At 39.1% G+C, this 26,690-nt stretch overlaps 1 protein-coding gene across 1 annotated transcript in view; it reads right to left on the bottom strand.

The window, feature by feature from the left end:
• The window catches only part of slc8a2b (solute carrier family 8 member 2b), a 115,615-nt gene that overhangs the window by 45,088 nt on the left and 43,837 nt on the right, over positions 1-26,690 (bottom strand). The window contains exon 4 of the mRNA XM_026371149.1: positions 4,685-4,748. The gene's annotated coding sequence lies outside the window, so the exon portion shown is untranslated. The remainder of the gene's footprint in view (positions 1-4,684; positions 4,749-26,690) is intronic.

Consider the following 26,690-nt stretch of genomic DNA (forward strand, 5'->3'; position numbering starts at 1 on the left):
CGCAGTCCTACAGTGCTTACATGTGAGTGCTACAAACTGCGTTTATGTGGCGACTAATAAACACATAAATCAGTTCCTCAAACTGGCCTTCACCACTGTAGTTTATTGTCTCACTGGAACATAGAACAACACACAGCCACCAATTCAACCGCTTGTTTTGACTGTTTCTTTGGATTAAAGTGCTTTGACCATCAGAACCTCAGCCTAAGAAATAAAAAACAACTCGAACTGACCTCAAAGCTAAAGTCAAACCTTCTTTGACTGGTTGAAGACGACTCAGCACTGTTTACTCTTATTTTGTTTTTCAGCACAAATAACACTATAATATAAGAAGTCTATATGAGCCTAATGGTGAAAAAGGTTTCCTGTCTGCTTAATAACATTTCACAGCACAAACTAAGAAATAAAATTAATTTAGATGATTTAATCACCGAGCATGTAATTAATAAGGTTATAAAAAGGTTTTAAATAGTTTAACAACCCTACGTATAATACATGGTACATACTGTTCATGGTACAGGTGCTTTCCCTGCATGGTCCGTATGTCTCTCTCCATAAGAGACCAAGACTTTATTGCAAAAGCACTGTTAGAGTAAAATGAATGTGTAAATTGAGGTTAAATAGGGCATGAAATGAAAATGGTACAGAAAAAGAGACAGAGGAGGAAGGCTGAATGCTGAAGAGTTTTTCTATTGTCTATCTTTTCTAAGTTTTTGTCCTCAGGCAAATCGCTCTGCAGTCAGGGAATTACAGCCGTACGTGAGAGTTTGCTGCTGTCGGTTCTTAGATACAACCTGTTTTCTGTTTGTGTATTTCTGTGTGCCTCTTTGGGGCCGTACTGCAGTAAGAAACTGAAGGGCAACAACTCTCAGCATGCTCACCTCCTCTCTCGTTTCTGTTTTTAGTGCTCACCTTTTCCAGTTTTTCACCTCCAGGTATTTGTACTTACACTTAATTATGAGAGACTATTAAAGACAATTTTTTATAGAAAGCATCATTTTACAGTTAATCAGGCGAAATACTGAATGTCAAAGTCTCTCTTTACACTCACCCCTCAGAAATTAAACAAACCATATTCAACGAGCAGTTTATCACACTGGAGGCAGACTGCTTATTATTTCCTCACAATAGAAACATGCTCCAACACCTTTAGGCTGCTACAGCTGACAGTTTGGAAAGGTTAATTGTGGACAAAATTTAGCTTTAAATGGTCACTTCACAGCAAGACTGCAGCAACTGGAAAATCACCTGCAGTAACAGTAAAAAACAAAGACAGGACCTCATCAGAATCATTGGTTTGTATCTGCCTTTTTATCCCAGATTCATTATCCTTTGTTACAATAACACTGTCAGACTAACAGTGTACTTAACTACTTAAACCATCTTAATGCAAAGTTTAACTCAGCAACATGCAGCATGAGTGGAATCACAAACTGACATGACTTGTTAGAAGAAACAGATTTATGAACTAAACTAATCCACTGAGAATTAGAGAAGAAGATTTAAAACAGCTCATAATACTAAAAACATAAAGCTGCAAACAAAAGAAGACCCAACACTTAAGATCAATAACTTGTGAAGTGAAGGGATTGAAGACCAACAACAACGAGTGAAAACAGGATTAAATTTATTTCATCAAACAGTAGATGTGTGCTCAGAGAATAGTAAACACCATAACTCTGTGATGCTTCTGAACTTCATTCATTCTTTTACTCAGACAAACAGATGTGGGAATATTAAATATTTAAATATGAATATAATTTACAATTTACTGATTTTTTGACACGGTACCATCAACTGGCTTTGAGTTCCTGTTCCTGGTGTTACATTACTTCTAATGATTTAATAGATGTAATTCAATGTGGGACATTTCTGTCCAAGATCCCGTGGATAACTGCACAGATTCACTTCATGAAGTCTTTAATATTTATGACAGAAACGGTGAACTACACTGAACAAACAGGCTTTTTCATTCTACTTTGTTCCACTGTAGATACATCACATATTACATTTAGTTGTTTCAAATCCAAGCGCAGCCTTTCAAACTGTTCTACCTGCTTGTCTTCTGTTCTGCAGTCTGAGTCAGTCAAGTCTCATAAAGTATTCTGCACAGTCCTCAAACACACATTTTGTTTGCAGTTTTAACAGATGCATTGAGAAGCAGAACCACATGAATAATTTACTATAAAGTTCCACTGGATTGACACATTTAATTTTTGGCTAAAACATATTTCAGCAGGAGATTTTAACAGAATTTAAATATGTTGCATCTTCTGCTTTTTAATAGAGACACAACAAATGTACTGATGAAAGATTTAGGGAGTGGGTTTTTATGCAGCTGTGGAGTTCAGTTCAGTACAGCTGAAGCTCAACTAAATCGTGGAGTATACGTGAACATTTATTTATTTAATTCTCTGCAAACATTTCTCAGACCAGTTTGAATCACCTGGTTTCTCTAAAGTTTCCCTCTCACTGCTGTTCACTATTGTGTTGCAGCATAAGAACTGTTATAACTATGTTATTGACTTATCATTTACAAAGGAGTGATTGTCTTCAGATTTTGGCCAGTTGTGCTGAAAAGCACAAAACAAAAAGGTAAGAAAATAGAGATGGAAGAGAAAATAGGAAGAGATCAGTCTTTAAATCATCGTCCAACAAGTCTATTGTTAACATTGTTCTGTGTTTAAAGTGTGTGACATGAGGTAAATTTGGGGAGAAGGTCATGAATATTTCAAGCAATGAAACCTGAGTTCTTCACTGGACATGTACCTAATAAATCTACCGTTTTTCAGAACCCTCCAAAAAGTCACATCCAGAAGCAAAAAAGTTCAGACTAAAACTTGGACACTGAACTATGAACAATTTAGATTTTAAAGAGCGGCTCTGAAAAGTAATGTTTCCAAAAAGTGTCAAGAGTCGGAGCCGAGGTTTTCCATTATTAACCTTCCTCAATATCTCACTTTCTAACATATGCTAATATGTCCTTTTCATGTGCTCTCTATTACTGGAATCACACCTCAGACTCATGAACCCCATCACGCTACACACATCCTCTCTCTACACTCTGTTATTCATGCTAGGCCTAACTACATCCATAAATACATCTGTCACTGTCACATCTGGCCGATGAGAACCATTCAGCCGACACATGTGCCAGCCTGTGCTCTCACAAATCATTCTGATGGGGCCTCTACATATCTACAAAGCAAGGCTACTGGCCACACAGTCACTCACACATGCATACTGTAAGCATGTATGGCTCCATATAAAGCCTATTAAAGTGCAGCTCTGACAGTGAAAGACAATGAGGGGGAGGTGACACAACTGGCGTCGATGAAGAGGGAAAGAGGGGAGAGGAAGAAGAGAGGGAAAGAATGAACAAATGAGGGTAGATGACGGAGGAGTGGAGAGTGCTACAGGGCTTTAACGAGAAAGTTCAGGAGAGTGTAAAAAGGGGAAAATGGAGAAGAATTATATAATAAGAGTGTCAGGGCTGAGCTGCAGGGTGTATGTGTGTGTCTGTATGGGGGTGGTGGTCCACGAGGAGACAGTAATTGAGTTCTGTTGCAGTTTCCCCTCTGGATTCCTGACAACTTGACATGAGCTCCATCAGTCAGGGTGAGAAGAGCTGGATTAACATACACCCACAACACACACACACACACACACAAATGCAGAGTCACATTTGCTTGCGTGTTGACCAATGACCAAGAGGACCGAGGGCTTTAAAGGCCAAAGTATTCTGGGTAGCAGCTACTGTAATGGCTCATTAGTTGTATCCCACGGCAACCCAGGCAAGTGGTGATGAATGGGCGCTCTTGGGGGATCATTACGGTGCATGTGTGTGTCTTTGTATTACTTTGCACTAGTTATCTATTTATAATCTGTGCGTGCTGCTATGGATGTGTGAGGTGAAAATAATTAATGAACATAAATGTGCGTGTGTGGTGGTCATGCATACCTAATCTCCTGTCTGTGTGTTAAATGATGTTCGTGTGCCGTATGTGTGTGTGTGTGTGTGTGCGTACGTGTCGTTCTACATGGATCCACAGTTCAAACTAGTAAGCTAATGTTTGTTAGCTCCACATTTATGGACTAATGAAATGAAATGTTCTTAGAGTCCATTTCTTCTGTTGTATTTTATCTTTCTCATGTTTTTGGTTTAAGGTGGTTTTATCATAAAATAAAATAAAAACAGTTTCATGGTAATTACACAGAAACTACCCTGTGTGTGCTTCCTATTACCTAATTATTATTTTAAAAGTTTTATATGAATAATTACCCAGGTGCAATGCTATTATGTAAATATTAGCCCCTTATTACCTTGTTATAATCAAACCATTACACTCTGTTTTATCTGGTTATTACCCTGTTTTTACCAAGTTGTCATGTAAAATGCAGTATTTTGTGCAGCCGACAGGATTGTTCGATCTGGACGGCTAGAAGAACTGGGCTGACTGGATGTAGAAAAGGTCACTATGAATGTGGTTTTTGCCTAGCAACAGTTACTTCTATGAGTCCAATGTAAGATAACGCATGTAAAACTGAGGCTAGAGTGTCTGCAACACACAAACTAGAGATGCCACAACTCTCTTCCCCGTCTCCTCTAGCTGACAGCATCTGGCCCAGTTACTGCGATTCCCAAGAGGAACACATAGCAATGCAGGAAGGAGAGTAAACTCACCACTAGTCTGAGGGGCTCCTTCTTCAACTCTTGATCCACATAGATCTCGTTACTCCCTGGTAGACTACAGAGAGAGAATAAAAGATAAAAGGCTTCACTTTTGATGTCGTTTTAAACATTTCACTGCTAATACAGAGGCAACAATACCTGAAAGCATCTCCAACACACCGTGAGCTCGCCAAGGCATACACACAGACAGAAACAAACAGAGCAAACCAAACAGACAGATGGCAGGAATACAGAAAGTGAGAAAAGGACGCAAGAAAGCACAAAGACAAGCAGAGAGGTAGAGCGAAACAGGGCTACGGGGCAGCGATCAGGTCTTGGATGTCAGTTCATTTGGTGAGCAATCATCCCCAGAGATGGGTTCACACATAATGAGCACAAACATTAATACACACACAAGCGTCTGGGCATGAATGTGCCGGGCGAGTCACATAAAAACAGATGGTGTGAGAGTAGAGGAGAAGTGAGCTGGTGAAGAGAAGCAGGGTGAGACGTGTCTGTGTGCTGATATACTGGGTTGATTTTGGCCTTTATTAAATATTGGTGAGTCTGAGTCGTCTGCTGCAGATTATGACAGAAATTCCTCTCTGACCACAGCCAAGTAAAAGTCTCTAACTTCTGATGAGATTTAGCTTTTAAAAGCCATTAAATAACATGAATGGATTTAATGTGTGTCCCAGTCTGCAACACAGATATTTATAAATATAAAAATAGACAAATCATAAGATACTGAAACGTGCACACTGGAGGATAAATGAGAAGTTGTTGTGACAGAGAAAGTTAAGGAGAAAAGGTTGATGTGGAGACAAATGATCTGCTGTGATGACCCCTAAACGGAGCAGCCAAAAGAAGAATATATGTATTTACTTTAGAGTTCTCTCATCTTTCTTTATCTTTGTTTTGAAGCTCATTAGTTTTTATTATGTGTGGATCAACAGCTATGTTTATAGTTTAGTGAATATCATGACAAAATATTGTAACTTAATTCTAGCAGAGGCCAAGAAATAATAATAATACATTTAATAACAATAAGTACATTAGATAGAGGTGTAACAGTACTGAAAACGAGACTGAAACTGCTTTGAACATGTTCATGGTCTCTTGTTGTAGTTCTGGATCATCTCTCTTTTAGGGGAGACTCTAAATATTATTTTGCCCTCACACCCCCAATTCAATTTAATATCTCAGGGACACTACAGAATGTACGTCATACATGTTTTAAAATACCCCATATTTTTAAAGTGAAAGGTTTGTTTAAAATCTTTGCAAATGTATTACAAATAAAAAAATCACATGTACATAAGTATTCACAGTTGGTGCACAGACATGTTCAGATCTCTCTAATTCAATTCAATTTCAGTTTTATTTGTATAACACCAAAACCCAACAGAAGTCATCTCAAGGCACTTTACAGTGGTTTAAGACCTTACAGAGAATAATTGTATAAATAAGAACTTTAGGCAACAGTGGAGAGGAAACAACCTCCAGCAGAACCAGGCTCAGGGTGGGCGGCCATCTGCCTCGACCGGTTGGGGTGAGAAAAACAGCAGGCAACAAAAAACAAAAAGCAACAAACAACAAAAACTTTGGTTCTAAAACCTCCAGAGTAGTTTTAGTAGAGGTTTGACTACAGCACCAGGGCTGTGGGACCTTATATAGAATACATCCAACATCGGCTGTGTGGATGTTCAGGACACTGACAAAGTTTTAAAATATTAAGTTAATATAATTATTTTGTTTCACAAAAAGTGACATATGTCATGATACCTGTTATTTTAACATATAATAGATGAAGGAAATCATTGTTTTCTTTGCTGTAACATCAAGTAATGAACTGTTACTGGCTGCTACCAAAACAAACCCTTCTGGCTTAAAGTGGTTTTGGTTTTTCCTGGTTTACATCCTACAGTTCCTGGCAAAGTTGATGTGGTCATTTGATGCTCCCCAATTAAGGCTCCATTAAACAGCTGATCAGGGGAGAATGAGCTGTGCCATACTGAGGCCCACAGTGATTACAATCACTATATACAGCAGATTTTCACAACAGCATCTCTACACTGCACTGTATTCTGTGTAGAAATCCAAGGATCCAGAGTCCTCCATCCTTCTTCACAAGCTCTTGACCTCTATTAACGGTTCAGTGGAGCCACTCTGAGCGGGATGTACGATTGGAGATGGACAAAAAGATGACCCATTGTTCTCCAATGTGAACTCATCTAATGAGACTCAGTCAACTGATGCTCTCTAGTCCGGTTTAACCCCTGCTCATCTGGTCATCTCCACTTTCAAGTGCAAATTCGGCAGCTAGTTAAGATCTTCCAGTCTGGAGAGGTCACACACGCAATTTTTCTTAGCAAATTACAAAAGATGTATACACAACAGCACACATCCAATTTACAAATGAAGGACCACACATAAAACATCAAAGGTAGTTTTTGCTCTTAACAAGTGAACATGTGAACAGTATAGTATGAAACACGTGGCTCTAATAGTAAAGTGGATCAAGATAGGTCACTCACCGTCTGCAGGTGTGTATAAAACAGGTGTGACCTTGGCTGTGACTCTAATAAAACATCAGTTTCTTTCCTCCCACACCATCCGGCGCCATTCTTTGCTCAGACCATCACTGACATAAAGGTCTTGGATAAAGGTTGACGGCAACACTCTCAGACATTCTTAGCGGCATTTATCAGGAGTGGAGACACGAAAGTTCACCACTAAATAACCCCCCTCTCCAAGCTGTCTCTCTAAACGCCTTGCTCTTTCACCGTGCTGTAGTCCTGCACCACGTCTCCCTCCGACACATCTCAGTATTTCTAAAGGTCGCGTTAAACTGCGTTTTCAAAATAACATCCACTGTAAAATGTACCAATAAAAGTTAATTTGCTCCATTTGGGTTTTTCACAGTACGTTTCTTCAATTAACACGCAAATCTGGCAGACCTGTCACCATAGCAACAAGACCCCTTTCTCTCAGGGTGTGCCTACAGAAAATGACATTATATTTCAATAACTTGTGGAGATCCTGCTATGAATAGAGTCAGGTGATTTATTCGTGAGTGACTGTAGAGAGCATCATGGCACAGGGGAGGAGGCACATCAATGAAGAGTCTAGACTAAAGTCATTTTCCAGAGAAAATGATTTCTTCTGTCCTGACTCTCCACAGTTCACTGTCAACCATCTTTCCTGCTATAAAAATAAATCACATTTCAGTAGAGCAACGTCTTCTCCGTCTCCAGGGAGGATTTTTCTTAAATTCAATCTCGGCAAAAACTATCATGCTTCTCATTCTTTTCGTCCACATACAATAATTTAATTATAAATTGTCTGCCATGTGTTTGTATGACTTTCAGGTTTCCTCCGTGAAATTGTCACATCAGCTGCAGATTATTTCACAGGTAAAATATTTACCTGTTAGAACTCCCTGGTATTCAGACGGTTACAGCACATGACACATAAACTCTCTCTCCCCATGTTTTCTTTACTGTCCAAGCACCAAAATAACCCTAAAATAATAATAAAATAAAATAAACTATTAGTTATATAAGTTCAGGATCTCTTAGTCATTTCCTTGTTTTCCATGTTTTCAGGTGATAAACATGTGTTAGTGAACACAATGTGCCACTAGAACAGGACTAATGTCTGCTCATAATGTAATTATTGTATTAAATAAACAGCTCTTTCTAGATATAATAGTTGTTTACAACATTAAACTTAAAATCAATTTTAATTTAAAATGTAATAATCTACTTTTTAACAAAAAAAAAAAAAAAAAAACAACAACAATGAAACTTTTAATTGACTTATAATTAATTACCATTAATCAGTTACTCTTAACCTTAACGTTCTACTAAGGAGACCTGTATTTGGTAAGAGGAAATTAATTGGCCCATTAATTGTGGCCTTAAAGCTACTGTATGCTACTGTAAGCCTGTGTCCTAGCTGTTATCAGGCAAGAGGTGGGGTACACCCCGGACATTCACCAGTCTATTACAGGATTAACACATAGACACAAACAGTCACACTCACACCTATGGACAATTTAGAGTCACCAAATAACCACTCACTGTGGTGTTTGGACTGTGAGAGGGAGTCAGAGTGCTGGGACAACACTGAAACTCCACATCGACAGGCACCAGAACAAATGGTGGATTTGAAGTCAGGTCCTTATTGCTGTGAGGCGACCACGCTCACAACCTGTCATGTAGAACTGTGTTTTTGATTTGATTATTTTTGAAAGCATTCAAATTTTTCACTAGTACATAAAATGCTTGGACAACATTTGCTTTTTGTGCTTGAACATTACAGCCTCTGTGGTATTTGACAGCTCAGCTCATCTTAACGTAAATAGACTCTTAATTAAGAGGATGTCGCACTACCGTGGATGTATTACCTGCCATGAATCCAGCAGAGCTCAAATATAGCTACAGTATGTGGAGATAATATAGGTGACGGCAATAAAGCGAACCAGCAGCACAGAAGTGGTTTAAGTAGTTTAAGCAGCACAGAACAAGTGTAAAACTATTTGTGATTTTACAGGAGTTTATGTTCCCAACAGCTGCCAGACGACAGTCTGGTACATAAAGCTCAGCTCTTCTACTCCAGGACAGATTTAAGGAATTATACATGGTAATTAGAGTTTCCAGTCTTTATGCTTACCTAATTCCTCTAATCTACCTTTTAAGAAAGTACATTTGAGACTTCTTTTAAAACCAGAATATATTGTTTATTAAAACTACACACAGAGGAAAGTGTCCAACTATGTTCTACATACAGCTTCAGCTACTTAAAAAGTCCCCAGAAAGACTCACAGGAAGAAAACACATCCATCCACAAACACCAACCATTATCTACAGAAAACAGTTTAAAACTATTTGTAACTAAGAACAAAGCAGAATTACAGCATTCAACACACTGATTTCCATTTAATCTTTCACTTTAAATCCCTGCTACCTACCTCAAGGTTTAAGTAGCTTAAAGCAATAAATAAAACAAAATCCATCTATTAAGTAATAGTCTCTTACTGATGCCATCACAAATCTGGGAACTGCAGTTTAGTTTTCATGCCGTGTATTTATACAGAGCATTAGTCAGCCCCTGCAAATCAATGATAGCGCATTAATGTTCGCATCATATCAAAAGTCTGAATGAACTACGACAACAACGCAAAACTCTACAAGAACGTTTATACATTAAAAGTCTGTAGATGTTTGTGTGTAGCAGCATTTGTGGGTATTTAAAATTCAATTTGAATAATGACCTAAAAGATGCCAACAATAAATATGTCACTGTAATACTTCAAATCATATCTCCTCCTCTCCTCTTGTTGTGATTAAAGTAATTTGAAAGCTAATACTAACAGAACATGTAGATGTGTATGTATTTGCATCACGTACACTATGAGGTTCTTCTAATTGTGGAGGCAGACATGCAGGAGAACAGACAGCTCTAAACATGCATATATATATACGGTCATAATACAACGATGAAGGCCACGAAGTGGCACTTTGAAAACACTGGAGAGCTCTTGATCCAGTTTATGAAAAAACCTTTGGCCGCAGGGAGGGGGAGGCTGCTCTCACAGTTATAGTCTTGCTTATCTAATGCATGCAGGGGGGAGCACTTTGACTGTGATGTGTTTCATTATTTTTTCCTGACAAGCCCACTGGCTGGAGTCTCTTTATGAATTTGTTTAAAGCGTCCCTCGCTGTGACCCTGCACTGACCCAGCGGTAAATGTCAACAGCACTGACATTACACAGCATCAAAAAATGAAAGTGAATTCAAAGAGAGTGCAGCTTCAAAATGAAAAATACTTCCAGATAAATCACTGGAGGACATTATCGGACAGACTCAAACGAAACTCCTCTGACCAGTAGAAAGGGAGGCCAACAGTGTTCAGCATCACACCTACAGAGGAACTAAAGGTCTGTTTGTTTTCCAAACCCTGGGCCAGTGACGGCTGCTATTTATTAAGAATGACACACAGCTTTGAACCTCTGAGCCCCCTGCTGAGCTACAGCACAGGAGAAAACAGAAAGCTTCAGCTTCTGCATACTGTATATCCTCTGACGCAGTGCATCATGATTTCAGCAGAAACTGAAGCCAGAGCTGCAAAGAACTGAACCTGGTTTTAAGACCCTCTAATTCCTTCAAGGATGACTGTAACTTTAAGCACTGCACCTTTAGGGTGCACAGTTTTAAGCCCAACAAAACCCATCAGTCTAAATTAAATTACGTCTTAGTACTAACAAACTTGGACATGGATTAAAACACCAAAGAAAACCATACTTCAAGTACCTTTAAGGCACTTTTAAACTGATCTGCCAAAGGAATCAAAGACCGTACCTTTGAGTGCTCTGCACAAAAGCTAGGGTGGAATATTTTACATGCACTACATGTTGCCCCACTTGTTTTACCACAGCTCAAGTGCACTTGATCAAAATTCTATGTTTGAGTGCAAATAGGGTGAAACTACTTATGCTGAAAGTAAAACTATGACTGCATCTAGCACATATTTGGAGAAAATGCAACTGTGTTAACACAAAAAGGACTTTTCAGCATCATCTTAGAGTCATTTCAAGCAGCATTTTAGTGTCTCAGACGATGTTCTCTGGCCATGTTTATTTAGATACTCCTGCTCTATAGTCAGCATCTTCACGCTCTTCTCTGCCAAGAAGTCGAAGGAAACAACAGACGTCTGTTGGAAAAGCAGACGCGATAGCTGCTTAATTATTTGGGGTGTAATTACCCAGAGGACTACAGATGCTGCACACTGTGCAAAAAATTATGCAACATTTTAATTTTTTAGAGGATAAAAAATATTAATTTAGCAAATTTAATAAATATTTATTGATCCACAGAGAGTCGGGTGAATGTGCTTTGTCTCGATTTCACAGCGGTGGAAACGTAGAACTGTCCATCCTGTTGTTTACAAGTTGTTTTTAAGTAGTAAATTATTATACAGGTTGTTCCCGAGCTTTAGAATTAGAGTTGGAATTAGTGATGTTTGTTCTGTCTGTCTCAGTCACTAAGCATCATTCAGGTACCTGTTACAGACTCATCTCTAACCTTTGTGCTGTATCACGGTGCAGGATGCCTGTGTTGAGCCTCAGTGTTGTATCTAAGAGACAGATATGACACAAACTTCACCTCCCATCTGTCTCGTCTATCATTCACATAAAACACTTGACATACCCTTCATCTTCAAGAACTGACAGCGGGACACACAGAGTGACTGGAAAGATGAAGAAACCAGTAACAAGCTGCTTTCTCTTTACGTTGTCAGCAGAATGTGCAGTTAGAGAGCAGTAGATAACATCTACACTGCTACAGAGCATATTTCTATATTCTAATAAACCAGGTATGAAAGGTTTTATTTTAACTCCAGTGCACAAAGAAACATAAAAGTTAGTCATTTGTGCTGATCATTTTTCATGTGAGATCTCTACTTTATGTCCTTATTTTCCCTCCTCAAGCAGGAAATATAATAAATCATTAGTCCTGAGTGTGAGGAGTGTGGTACCAGAGGCAAAGGTCACGCTACGCTGGATCCACTCAGCCCAGGATGATTGTGTGAGCCACATCACAACCTCTCTATTGTGCTCCATAAATAAACAGGGAACCTCTCCACAATGGAGACTAATTTCTTTTTATGATCACTGCGTTCAGACCCTCCCAGCCTCTCTCTTCTCCTCCTAATGGTTCAACTTTAATCAGCCTTTTTCACTTTCTCTCTCTTAATTGTGTGATGTTTATGTGATCATGGTACATTTCTCTGTATTCTCTTTGTGGCTGTACAATCACGCTTCATGCTAATCATGCTCCTGTTGGGATTTTTTGCTTGAACTCTCTCTCCTACCTCTTTCCACCCTGTTGGTTTGTCGTCGTACTGATCTCTTTCTCTGTGTGTTCTTCATTCCTGTGGACTTTCCAGCCTCTTGTCCAATCTCATCTATCTTCAAGGAAATTTATTTCCAGTCACAGCTTCCACATGCTTTATTTTCCAACCAGACTCCTCTCATCATAACTACATGAATGTGTGTATATGTTATTTCTGTAATGTTGGGGTATGAAGTTGATTAAGGATTAATAAGCTAGAGGAGCCAGTTACATTGGACCAACAGGAGAAACCCTCACAGCTAATTCTAGATGGACTAATGCTATATATTTACATGTTCACTATGCAGCAATGAAAACGTTGAGATAATGTGTCATAGATTGGTGTTTTGTCTTCTATAGAGGCCCTGCAGCCAGTCCCCTCCCCCTGTTTTTCCTGTTATAACACAGAGTTATGAGCCAGTCACCTGTGGATCTATATTTATTACAGTTCAATTTTATAGAGTAGTAGTAAAGCAGACACTGAGTACTGGTGCACTTCACATTCAATTAAATAATAAATACTGTGAAACTGAGAAAAACCCCGGTATCAGTCATAGTGCACGTGGAGAGCAGTAGCAGTAAAGATAAGCATCAGCATTAACAATAACAATACGCACCCCTGCTCCCATCAAGCTTGGATCTGGTTTTGACTGAGTTTTTATTCTAATGTGTTTTGCAGTTACTACCAACCCCTTTGTGCTGCTGTTGAGCTGAACGGCAGTATCCTGAGAGGTCTGTATGTTATTTTGTATGCACTCATGAACATAAATAGGTGCACAAAAGAATAGAAGCACCTTCAAGTATAATGCATACAACAGTTTAAACATATGTTCAATGTCACCACTTCATTATGGAGGATTCTTGGTAGGACTGTTTATTGTGTATCAGCTCCAACTCCAACTACTGCTACCTATAATATAATAAATTATTTAGCAGGTGAGGCAGATCTGTGAAGCAGCAGGCTGAGACAGGAGTAGAAGGAGGAAGGGGAAGATGATAAGGGAAGATGGCTAGAAAGGTGGGTTCATGCCTCCTGCCTCTGCTCTGCTCCCCCTGCTTAGCATCACTGCTTTCAGTCAAAGACAGAAAGAAACAAGGAGAATCATATTCCAGAGAGGGAGACACGGATAAATGGAGGAGGAAATGTAGGGAGGAAGGCAAGAGAATAAAGAGAAAGCTGAGAATCAGAGAACAGGTGAGGGAGGAACTGATGCTGTGTCTGAACTTATATCAGTGGATGGACGGGGTTTGATTGAGAAAAGGGAAAATCAAATCAAACCATCTAGACATCGCACTACACCTTGTTATTTCTTAAAATTTTTGTATTTCATCTGCTACAGGATCTGCCTCCTGACTGTCTCTTCCTCTCACTCTCCTTAAAACACACACACACACACACACACACACACACACACACACACACACACTCCTGAATAATTTACACCCATGACTTCCTCTCCCACACTAATCTGTCACCTCCTCTGTCTCTCTGTGGCCTGTGTACACACACTGCTTCTGTGTTTGTGTACCTGTGTTTGTGTACCTGTGTGTGTGTGTGTGTGTGTGTGTGTGTGTGTGTGTGTGTGTGTGTGTGTGGGGGTGATGTGCGTAGGCATGTCGTGTTTGTTATTTAGGGATTTCACCATTGGCTCAGATAGACACCGAGATGACAGCATTTTAACTTACAAGCATCTCGGCTCTGCAGAAAGTCGCCCACTCGTGCACCGGACTAAAACCACAGCAGCATGACAAACAGCAGAGCTGCTCTGAACTCTGGGCGCTGGGCAGAAACTCGTCTCTCATCACGCTGGACAGGACGGTTTGTCTCTTAGTGGAAGACAAACTAAAAACAACACAATCATCTGCATCATTTTGATGAACCCACTTCCCCCTCATCTGAGATGGTAGAGATGGTAACTTCCAGTCTTTGTCCACAGCTTGGTTTATAACTTGTGTCAAGATACTGTACGTACGGTGAGTTTATACATTATTTAGTTTTACTGCAGCTTTTAAAGAACACAATTTCCCATGAGCTCTAGGCGTTCGCGGGATAAATGTCACGACTCCACAGAAGAAATGAGCCCATGTGTGAGTGGACGGGTGTCGGACATGTCAGCTGAAATAACGTTGGTGAGTTTTATGAATATGGACCCACGCTGCAGCTCTCAGAACACAGAGTACTGATTATTGTATCGTGGTTTTGAAACCTAATCTTACACAGATTTATTTCATCATTCAAATTTGTCTAGGTGGGTAATGACACATTTACCGGTGGTGTGACAAACTCAGGAGACATATTTATTACTGCTTTACTAGAACTTTTAGATTCTGCACAGTCTCTGAAAGCTCGCCTCAGACATTTGGCCCTGTTTCAAATCCTGGAGACAGCTCCTCCTCCTCTGAGACCACTACTACTGACAGGACTTTGGTGATCGCAGTCTTGTTTCTTTATTTATCAAATTCTGCATCAATGATAAAACTACTTTTCTATCTCCCTGTGATAAAACAGCTTCCGATTATTTGGAAATGTTTGTGCTTTGAATAAGATTACAATCCACGTGTTGCCCCTTTATCTCACTTCGGTCTAGCTGTGAATTGAGGCTTTTCTTTGCTTCAATTTTAAGTCGCTTAGCTCCGATGCCATGTTCCCAGGATCACTACGCTATTTAGTCAGCACAGCCACGTGTGTAACAGGAGAATAATGGCTGCTGTCAACATACAGTGGGCAGCACTATACTGTCAAAGAATACATGTAACTGTGATGAGAGGATAAAAAAGGTCTTTACATCACTCAGAGACTCACATATGCCCACAGCATACACATGATTTTCTGCTATTATTTCCCCGACGGTGTTCACAATTGCCTGTGGGAGCCCGAACTCTCGAGCAGCCATAGAACTGCTCCTATACTGAAACTACCTCCAGTCCAACAGCAGCTCTCCATCAACAGTCAGTGCGTGAGTGTTTGGATATACAGGAACTGATGAGGTTTACATTTTAGACAGTTTCTCTGTACGTTTATATTTAACAGCATTCGTTTTAGCTTGGTGAGATTTGAAGATCATTGAAACGACACAGTGAAGCCTTAGTTCCTGCACGTCAGGAAACGTTTTGTCTGACTGCTACATGATTTGCTGGCTGATACATTAGTTACTATTAGTTAAAGATTAGTTTGACCCACAGTATGCAGCTCAGTTCAGCTCAGTTCAGTTCAGTTCAGTTTTAAGTCTGCTGCCTGACATAGCACATTATAAAAAATATTTTTTAGATGTGCAAATGATTTTGAGGCAGAATGAACAAGCAAATCCAAGACGCTGAGTGACACTGTGGTTGACAGGAGGACAGAAAGCTCAGCTGAGCAGCATAATGTGAGGCACTGCTGTGAAAGTAGCTTGCTGAAGTGAGAAGTGAACATGTCCTGTGAGAGAGCTGCCTGCAGGGAGCTGTGAACCCTCACTGCTCCTCTCCAGTGAGAGCGCAGCCTCCACCAGCCTCCTGAAGGAGGTGTTGGTGTGGACTGGCTGGGTCATCCTGTCCAGGTACCTTTCTGGTTCAGGCTTGCCTCCTATAAATTACCCTCCCCTCTGAAAGTAGTCTTCAGTATCTTTTAATGTTAAACTCTGACTGTACCAATACCTTTGTACTGTTACATGATTTGATGCACAGAGTTTGAGTCAATTGTTCAAAATGTTTGATACCAGTATCACAGGACACTAAAAGCTGTAGACAGTTGGATGAACATGTTCTTCAATAGATGGGAGTTTGTGTCCGCCACACAATAACCTACAGCATTCGGTTTAGCAGCTGAATTAGTTTGGTTGAGTTTAGTACAGTAGTTTTCTGTTGAGAAGGATAAAATAAAAACTGCTGCAAATCCACAAGGTGTGCAATGAAAATAAAATCCAAATGCTTCCAGGACAAAAACTCAGGTTTTCTTACAGAAAAGGGGACTCTGCAAATTCTAGTTACACATTTTGTTCCATTTGGTCCAGAGGAGCAGTCCTTCATACTGCACTATGCATTTTGCATGACTTCAGGTATTTCTGTTCAACTACCTTTTCGCTTTTGCTTAATATTATATTTCAACCAAAAAACTAAACCTGTCTGTCAAAACAAAGGAGAAGAATTGAAAACAATACAAACACAAAGTAAAAGTAGCGCTCGAGGTGGTGAACCTGAGGACAGTTTACAGAGTTTTATAATGAGCTTTAACTCGGTTAACTTAGTGTCATTGTTCTCACAGTGCTCGTTGTCTGTTTTCAGAGAAAATGCTCTAAAAAAAGTGTTCAGCACATAGACAGGGTGCTGGTGGAGACCAAAACATCTAAAACAGACCGAATATTAGAAAGAAACAACTTCAAATAACGTTAGCTTGTATTAAATTAGGAGGAAAAACGTATAGGTTTTTATTTAAAAGACTGGTTGGTTAAAACATTATCGATGCAGGAGACAAAAAGCTGCTGCAGCTAAAGCTGTGGGGGAAATATGGAGTAAAGGAGATCATGACTGTTTTGGGAGAGAGAAGGATTCAGCAGCCGCTGGTCTGACTGACAGAATGGTTACATCAGCAGTCTGCAGTCACGAGCACATCAACTCTGGGAACATGGAAATAAACGAGATCATCGAAACACACACACAGAAAAACAGAGATGGGAGATTGGAGGGATAAGCAGCACCTGAAGTATCATCTCACACATGTAATACAACGTAAATACTAATGGAAGCGGGATAAGGAAGAAAATAAAAAGCTATGTTAATTTTTAGAAATCGTTTTTCACAGGAAAATAATTTTTACCTTTAGATGTTTACTGGCAACGTCGTCCCCAAATTCCTCATGACAAGATCTACATCCTCTATGTGCTATGCATTTTTAATTTTGGGTCGACTTTTGATAAACAAAACCCTAAAATCTTTTGTGCAGAGCTGAGAGGTGACGAGTTGCAGCTTCAGTGTCATTTCGTCCAAAATAGTAATGATGTGGGATCAGATGCAGAATAAGTGAATGTTCTGCAGATGCTGTGAGTTCAGAGCAGAACGTTTTGTTCAGACAGTGAACAGCATGGAAATTTGATTAAAATGATTTGTTCTTGATTCTAAAAACTCGGTTTTAGTTGTATATGAAGGTTTTTTTTTTTTTTTTTATTACTTTCCTTCTTGGATTACAGGCCGTTATAAAATGTGTTTGTTGTCATTTAGAAACTTCAAGTTATATTTTTACCTGCTGCTGACAAATGCACTAAAACTAAATCGTTATGTAATAGTAAATGAATATCTTAAAAATTCAAATTTTAAGATAAGAATACTCGCCCACATCAGTGTTACAGTCAGAAGCCAGATCCGTACTGTAATACCAGCTGTTTGGATTATAGAACAACAAATACTCTGAAATCTGATCCTTTAATCCATCTCCCCGTTCTGCTGCTTTATGCAAATCCAAACACGGCGTCTTTGGGGGGTATTTAGGAAATTCTGACACCAATTGTGACGACGTGCGTTTGTGTTCACAGATGGCTCATTTGTAAAATGGATGATTAGAAAAACGTGGTTTTATTGTCTGTGCAGTTTGTTCTCATCACTGGTCTGTTAATGTTTTCATAAAACCACAGACTCGTGTTTTTGTTTCTAAAACATGAACAGTTAAAGCTCCAATATCAACGCTGCCCCTCCACCCCTCTCTCTGCTCTGCTCTGCTCTTCTACACTCTGCTATGCACTGCAGAGCTCCTAATATGTAATGGAATATAATCCACAGATTATTCTTTAGATGTAAAACAAGTGAATGCGGAAAACAAAGGTTTTCTGATAAATGAAAGTACACAGAAAATGAACTACTTCTTGCTTTGTTACCCAGTTTAGGTAGAAATGAAACTAAACCAGCACAGCAGTCACTCACGACAGGAAACAGTGATTTGATGAACATGACAAAAGAGAAACATATTTAATCACCTCAGAATAAGGCCATATTTCATCCTGAGTAGTTTTTCATCATTCATCATTCCTTTAATCTCAGTACTTCAAGAAACCCATTTTTCTTTCAACCAGAAAACAAACACTGAATAAGATCTGTATAAAGAGCCTATGTTATCGTTAGTGACCATTCTGGTACATGCATCATTTCTTTTCATGGTTATTTCATGTAACTGCAACAAAGTGAAAGAAAACTGTTATAAATAAACCTACAAATGATCTTTAAGTCCTGATTTACCATATTTACAGTATCTCCTCTCTGTCTGTTTGTCTAATTGATGAACTAAACTGTATTTAATTGACATTTAAGCATCATTACTGCTACTGAAGTGGACAGATGATAAACCCAGTTTCAGACTCGACTGCAGCCTGAGGTTCGCACCATCAGTCATCATGTGTCTGCCTTCACATGCCTCAAGATTAATTGACATTATGAAAGATATGAGCAAAGGAGCTGTAGCAGATCTCACTGCCCTTTAGCTAAATGACGAGTGCTAATTAACACTGAGGTCCAGTATATGTGACTTATGGGATACACACTGTACGTAAAACATACTGTACAACTTCCTGCTGCAGGCACGAGTCAGGAGCGCAGCTTTTACCTCTATAGACAAAGGAGGATGTATGAATGTCAGGTTGCAGCCACAAGGAAGCCCAGAGGGAAGCTCTGATTATGTTCAGTGGTACAAAGCTAAATTACATTTGTATTGTTTGATTTCAACACTTATAACAACAAAGAACTGTGCATAAGACAGTCTGCAATAAACCTTCATCCTGAGGCCAAGAAGCTTTCATGGGAACTTTTATTCACACAGACTGTGTTTTAACGCAGGGAAGGAGTCTGGAGGGCAGCGGGGGGTGCAGGTGTGGAGTGAGACAATGAAATGAAATCTACAGTTGACAGACGCTTTTATCCAAAGTGACTTACAAGTGAGGTACAAGGCAAAGGCAAAGGCAAAGGCAAAGGCAAAGGCAAAGGCAGGCCCTGCATAGAGGGCAGTGATCTCACCACTACACTATCCAGCCTCTAAAAGGTTCATGTTTAAACACGGCTCAGTGGTTTGTACAACTCACAAACAGGAGAATTAAAGAATATTTTACTGACATTATCAACGTATTTGTGACTTGTCATTAAAAATGAACATATTCATTCATTATGCTAAGAGAAAATTAAACCTGGATTCAGTTACATTACTATTTAGTAGTATGGAAACATACTGGAAACATGAACCAGGACCAACACAGCACCCTGTTGGAACTTAGTTTGAATTAAATGTTATTGAATTTGAATTTATTCTGTGTGTGTGTGAGAGAACTGGGTTGTTTTGCCAGAGCAAGAAGTGGACTCAGCCCCAGCTGCATTAAACACCCACGAGTAAAACTCTGTCTGAATACAGACTAGTCTCACGTCTGTGTTTTAATGTGTTATTTACCGTAATGTATTTTATTTCCATTGGTGCATGAAAGAGAGTGCAGAAAAAAAAAAAAAAAAAGCTAGTGAAATAAAAACTGTCATGTTGATGGAAACATGTCTTCTGAAAACCCACTGATGTATAAATCCAGGTGAAATCAATGTAGTAAAAACAGCCACTGTGTGATACCAGGACATAACAGGCTTTCACACCTCACTTCACCTCCTGATATGATTCAAGAAACATCATGCATCATAAAACCAACTCTACTAAACCATCTTCTTTTATCATCACACACTTCACAATAAATGTAAAGTGGTCCATGTAAAACACGGATTACAATGACACAGCTGAGTGGAACCCATTTAGCTGTAACATGAGATAGAAGCTCTGCAGCCAAACTGGAAAACAGTGGAATGATGGAGGGTTGAAGATGAGGTACTCCCAGCAACATATTGGTCTGTAATAGTGGCAAGTGGATTCAGAGACCATCCATTTGATATAAACACACTGTATTAGAGATTAGAAAGCCACACAACCTGCTGCGGTAAAGGGGAACAGGAGGTGTAATAAGTTGCTGACTCCAAATCCCTCAGCTGCCGAGCTGCATCCTGCCAGGCCTGGCTGGAGAGGATCTAATATCTCTATCAAAGAGAAAATGAAACGCCTTCGTGCAACCTGAAATATGGGCACACGGCTGGATTTCTCTGGACGGCTACCAACGACCGTTAACAACTGAATCCAACTGGTTCAAACTGATTCTACAGGGGTTGTTAAATGGCTAACTGCGATCACAGGTGGGAACAGAAAGTGCATCTGAGTAACAATAAACAAAGTGATTTATTCTGAATGTATTCACAGCACTGCACAGTAGGTTTTATTGTTGGTGGCAGATAACCATCGAACAACCTTCACAGGAAGTCATGCATGTATTAATGTTTGCATTGGGTTAGGTTCTTATCAACTGATAGAAGTCTTCCTGTTTACTGATCGCTCTCTACAAACATTACTAATAATGAAAACATTTCCTACTGCTGCTGTTTCACATTAAAAGCATCGAGTTGGTGAACATTAAGATGGCTTTTATTGTGAAGCAGCCAGAGAAAATGCACTGTTGGTATTAGTGTTCACACTAACTGCTTTTTAACATTAAACTGTCTCTATAACCATATAACCAACTACTCTTGTGCTGAGATGTTACATTAGCTGGCAGGTTTTAGCATTTATTGTCTGGTCGTATCCACTAATTTAATGTTGCCTGTGTTTCTCCATAGTGAAGAAAGGTGATATAGCCCCTATTTAAGATGTCTGCGCTCTGAGTTACTGTAGAAATTAGATTTAATGAGAATAGAGTCACTGTGATTAGAGGCACGTGGCACTGAGTATTGGCAGTAGGATTCCAGTTCATGAAGTTAACACACTGACAGTCATCCTACACTGAATGGAAATGGCCGGAGGGTTCATGGTTAACTTGATGTAGTCAGCAGAATTTCTAAATCTTCACACAGCATGCTGTTATCAGTCTAAGAACAGTTATTGGAAAACCCTCATTTTCAATTTTTACACATCATTACATATCTTCAGTCTGCAGAGCACTGCTTTTCAGAAGCTACATCTGCTGATACAGTAGTATGATTTAGCTGCACCCTAAACAGTCAGTGTGCAGCCACTCCAGTTAGTCTTTTACTACATTTCATTAGTCATCATGTTTCTAGAGGAGGAAGAAGTGAGAATAGTTTTCCACATCCTCATCTTATAGTCAATGATACATTTACATATAGAATCAAATCGTGGTGGTAAAATTAGATGAGGATTCCTGGCCCAGATAGTGGGAATATGTAATAACTACACTGAAAGATTATCAACTTGTGCATTTGTAAAGACACATCTTCCCAGCAGCGTGTCCATTTTGGGCCCCAAATGGGGCAATGCATTGTCTTTGATTAATACAAACAGCCACTGCAGCATGCCTTCAGCAAATCAAAGGTAACTTAAATCACAGGTAAAATGGCCACTGCAACTAGAATTAAATATGCAACGTCAATCAACCAAGCTGATAATGATTAGAAACTATTTGACGTTCATCTTGACACTTTCTGACTTTTAATAACCTGTGCATACAGTATTTTCTGACATGACTTTATTAAATAACACATTTGACATGATAAATACAGGAACTGCATCACAATCAGACTGCTGTCTCACTTCAATACACCAAACAAACAAGCTGTCAACAACAAGAATCTAATACAAACACTTCAACTTGAAGTCGCTCACTGTAACATGGACGCTACTTTTAAAAAAGCTGCCAGTTAATATTGAAACAGTCACAGACATGTCACAGTGTGCAGCTGACACAGAGGCCAAGTTCACCAAGTTCCCAACAGATGGATGAGTAGTAACACTGACCTGTCATTCAAGTCTACAGCCAGAGAAGATAACGTGTTACCCTCAGTCTCTTGTGTTGCAGTGATTTAATCCTTCTTGATTTTCCTAAAGTGACAGAGGAATATAAGAATATAAAACTCAGCGTCCTCTATATACACAAACTCTCACAGGACGAAAACTTCTAAGCACTGAACAAGCAGATTTAATCTTGAATATTTATATATATGTAATAGTTGTGTGTTTATAATAAATGTATATTTATAGAGAACTTTTCTAAACATGTGGTACAAAGTGCTTCACATGAGAAACAAAAAACACAGGTAACCCAACAAATCCAACAGCTCCTAGAATGACTGAACAACAAAATAAATGCATCTATTTAAACAGTACATAACATGAGGTATGACTGTTTTATGCCTGCAGAGAGAAACTGAGCAGCCTGGACTGAACTTGAAAAACATTTTCTGTTTCATTGCCCCAGGACGTTAACTTCCTGCTATTTTTACTCTCTGCTGTTCCTCCTCTCCTTCCCCCTTTCTCCAATTTATCCCTCCCACGTGACCTTCCTGTGTTTTCTCTTCGCTCTTTTATTAATCCATCCAACTGTGATAAAATGCTTCCTGCTGCAGCTATTCAGAAAACCGTGGTGCTTTCTGCCTCCGTGGAAACAAGAATCGGAAGAAAAAGTCAATCTGACCTCAAACATTTCAATCCCAGCTGTATGTGGGAGTTTAAATGCTCCCAAACACACAAATGATTTAATTATTGCCACATCACTTATGCGCTGTCCCTTCACTCTTCATTACAGTGTATTAACTAATGGGATTTAAGCTCTATTGGACAGAGAACAGAAGTAAAAATAAGAATCTTCTCTGCTCTCCTCTCTGTTCTGTGCTCACATCGCATCATACACAAACACACAAACAGCAAAACGTCTTAAACCACAAAGCAAAGTACAAATACACTCGTCTGTGTGAAGCTACAGTAGATGTGGAGTGGATGTTCTCAAACATTACAGGCTGCAGAAAATGTAATGGTTATCTCACATTTGAGCTACAAATGGATTCAAGCTGAAATCTCCCTATTGAAGCCAATAACTTTACTCTTTAAACAATCACCATGGAAATACATGGATAGAAGAGTATAGAAGATAGATATCTTTAGATTCGTAGATAAATCTAATTCAACACAGTCAACACTGAGATTCATTTACTTGTATGTAAGGTTTTAAAAAGTATATAAATTTGTGTCTCATTTTAAAAGTTCCTCATTATTTGACCAGTTTTATTTATTAACATCATTGTGACATACGGTAAAGCTTTTTCTCATTATTACCAATTTATTCTGTTATTATAAGACACAGCATCAATACAGGATGATACTGTATCATAAACTGTACCCACACAAACATGAGGGACAGTTAAGGTGAGGTGGACATGAGGGTAGAGTGATAATTGGAAACTGGCCTCACAGTCACTAGTTATTCTCCCTCTTCTGTTTTTGTTCCTGCACTCTAGAGATTCTTGTAGAAAGGTGTGTTATATCATAAACTCTGTCGATTACATTACAGGAATTCTGACTGTGGAAAATATCCAAACTATTTTGTGTTGCTGTTTTGTTGCTTTTCTTAGAAAGTAATTCATTTTATTTAACACTACATCACTGGTTATAATATTAAAAATAATCTGGAATGACAAAAGCTGCCTCAGTCAGTGCAGACTGCTAACAGGAGTAAGCTGCTCGTTTCTCCGTCCGTGCAGCATTCATGTGGAGATTAAAGCAGGTACGAGTGGGTTGTAATTCATTTGCTTGTTTTGTGAAGCATGAAGCTGCAAAATGACATCCCATAATCCATCTCTGCACCATTGCAACTCTACAGGGAACTTACACAAATGTGCAATAACTAATGTGTACTGTGTTTAGGGTGTGTGTGTGTGTGTGTGTGTGTGTGTGTGTGTGTGTGTGTGTGTGCAGTAACATAAAGATAACTCATCTAAACTAACTAAACTAATCTTCACAGCTCTTCTTGTGAGCAACTCATTATTGTCTGTAGTGGTGGATGCGTCTCACTTTCAGCTGCAGAACAATCATCTGAAGAGTTTTACCACGGGCATCATTACTTTGATGCAACCTTATGTCATTTTTACTGCTTAATAAATAAACAAATTACACCGGGCTGCTGTAATGTACACATAGCCAAAGCCCTCAGGCACAGATATAATAAATAGTGTTATCATTTTAGTGAATCTGCATAATGGGAATCAGAAGATATGATAGAACAAGCAAAGTTATTTTGATGCTAAATTATATTAATGGAGAAATAAACAGATAGAAAAACATGTCACCTTGTGTGTGTGACTCAACACTGACACAGAACAGATGATAGCATCAAATTAAACTGTCACTATGTGTAAGTCAAGAGCTTAAATCAGCAAATAGATTCAGAAATGAGTTTAAAACTGCTGCTGAACAGATGAAAAAGCCTCTACAGTGTCATGACACTTAACGGACAACTGCAGGATTGTAGAAGAAACTGAAGTACAACTACACAATATTCAATGACGAGCACATTTTGATCTGTCCTCGCGACCTCAAAGGTTTTCTGAGGGCAGGGTTAAGTGTGTTTTAAAACAGCAGTAGGTGTGGGTTGCTGGGCACCTCAACCTCTCCACACCAACCCTGAACAATAATGTACAACATGCACAGCCCCCAGTCCTCTGCAGAAACTCTAAAGTCTATTGTCTAAAGTTCAGCAGAGGTTAATATGAAACTTCAACAACTCCACTAAACTAAATCGAGTCCGTGACTTTCAGAGTTACAGTGCGTTTAGGACTAATTTCACTCCTTAAGTTCCCTGTAGAGTTCTGGCAGATAGATATCATTATTATAGACGTCCTGAGCTGATCCAGGCACATTTTAAATAAATCACTATCAGTCACAATAAAGCAGAGAAAAATCTACATCTCTTCCTCGTGAAAAATCTTCCTCAGATCTGAGAGGTTGGAATTAGAAAATGTCTGATAGTTTCCCTTAAATAATTTGTGAAACAACTGATTACACGTTTGAAAACAGATAAATTCACATCTATCAACTAATGAAAATAAGCTTTCACTTGAACTGAATGTGGTCATGTTTTAGATGTAAAAATGCTCTGTGTGAAATCTATTTCTCATGCAGTCAGTGTTCAACAAGTGCAGCTTCCATCCGGCTTTGACTGAGCTTTAGTGACTAAGATATGAACAATATCAAAAAATAAATTAAACTAAATAAAAACAGACATTTCAGCTTTTCAGACAACCTGGGTAGGTATAACTGGTTCATTTGTTTTGGTAAAACGCTGCTGTTACTTCTGTTTCTTTTATGAAACACTTTGTATTGTATGATGTATTCATCATCCCCAGTGCATTATTCCTGTACAGCTGTTGTGTCACAGTCAGGTCAGAATGATGAAGCAATGAACGGTGGATGAAGAAAAGAAATCTTGGGTGTGGGCTGACAAATCTGCAATGCAGAGAGAAATGTGGAGTTTGGAAGGAATCAGAGAAAGAGAAAGAGAAACCGCTGCAGGAAAGAGAGAAACAGAGGGACAGTAAAAAGGAGTAGAGGATGGAAGAGAGAAGCTGTGAAACTGTGTGGGAGTGAAAGACAAAGTCAAAGAACAAAAGAACAGGTGAGAAAAAAAATCATCGTGACAAGAAGGAAGAAGAGATTAGATGAAGAAAGCAGGTGATAGTCACAGAGGGAGAAGAGGGAGGACGACAAAGGGACTGTGAGGAATCAAAGGAAGGAGGAAACATGGGAGGAAACCAGAGGAGGAGAAGTGAGGAAAGTTACAAAGAAAGTGTTTTATCATTTGGAAAGAAGGAACTAAAGAGGAGCTGAAGACACCGAGTGGGAGGTACAACAACCCCGTCTGTGACCGTGATACATTTCTGTTCTGAACAATCATTGTGTTGTGATACAGTATATTAAAGAGTTTAATGTAGAGGACTGACAAACCGCAGATACAAATCCAATCAGAGGCTGAGTTTAGGTTTTAGTTAAGAGTTAGAGACGGATCATGTTGTGGTTTAATCCTGATACCTGTAATAATAAATAGATGTTCTACTGCAGGATCAGATCTCTTGGCTTTCATCCTTCTAGATTTACTGCAGTGGAGCAGCTTCACCTAAAATAACTAAATATTATAGAACATGAAGAAATTAAAATGTCTAATGTGAAAATGACACAGATTGTAAATTTTACTGACTTTAGTTAATTATCTATTAAAAGTTTATGTAATTGCAGCAGACAAAATGCCAGTAGACACAGTTCAGATCAGATTTCATCTCATGATGTTCCCACATCTCACCGA

Source organism: Anabas testudineus, chromosome 13 (assembly GCF_900324465.2).
Source record: "Anabas testudineus chromosome 13, fAnaTes1.2, whole genome shotgun sequence".
NCBI lineage: Eukaryota > Metazoa > Chordata > Actinopteri > Anabantiformes > Anabantidae > Anabas > Anabas testudineus.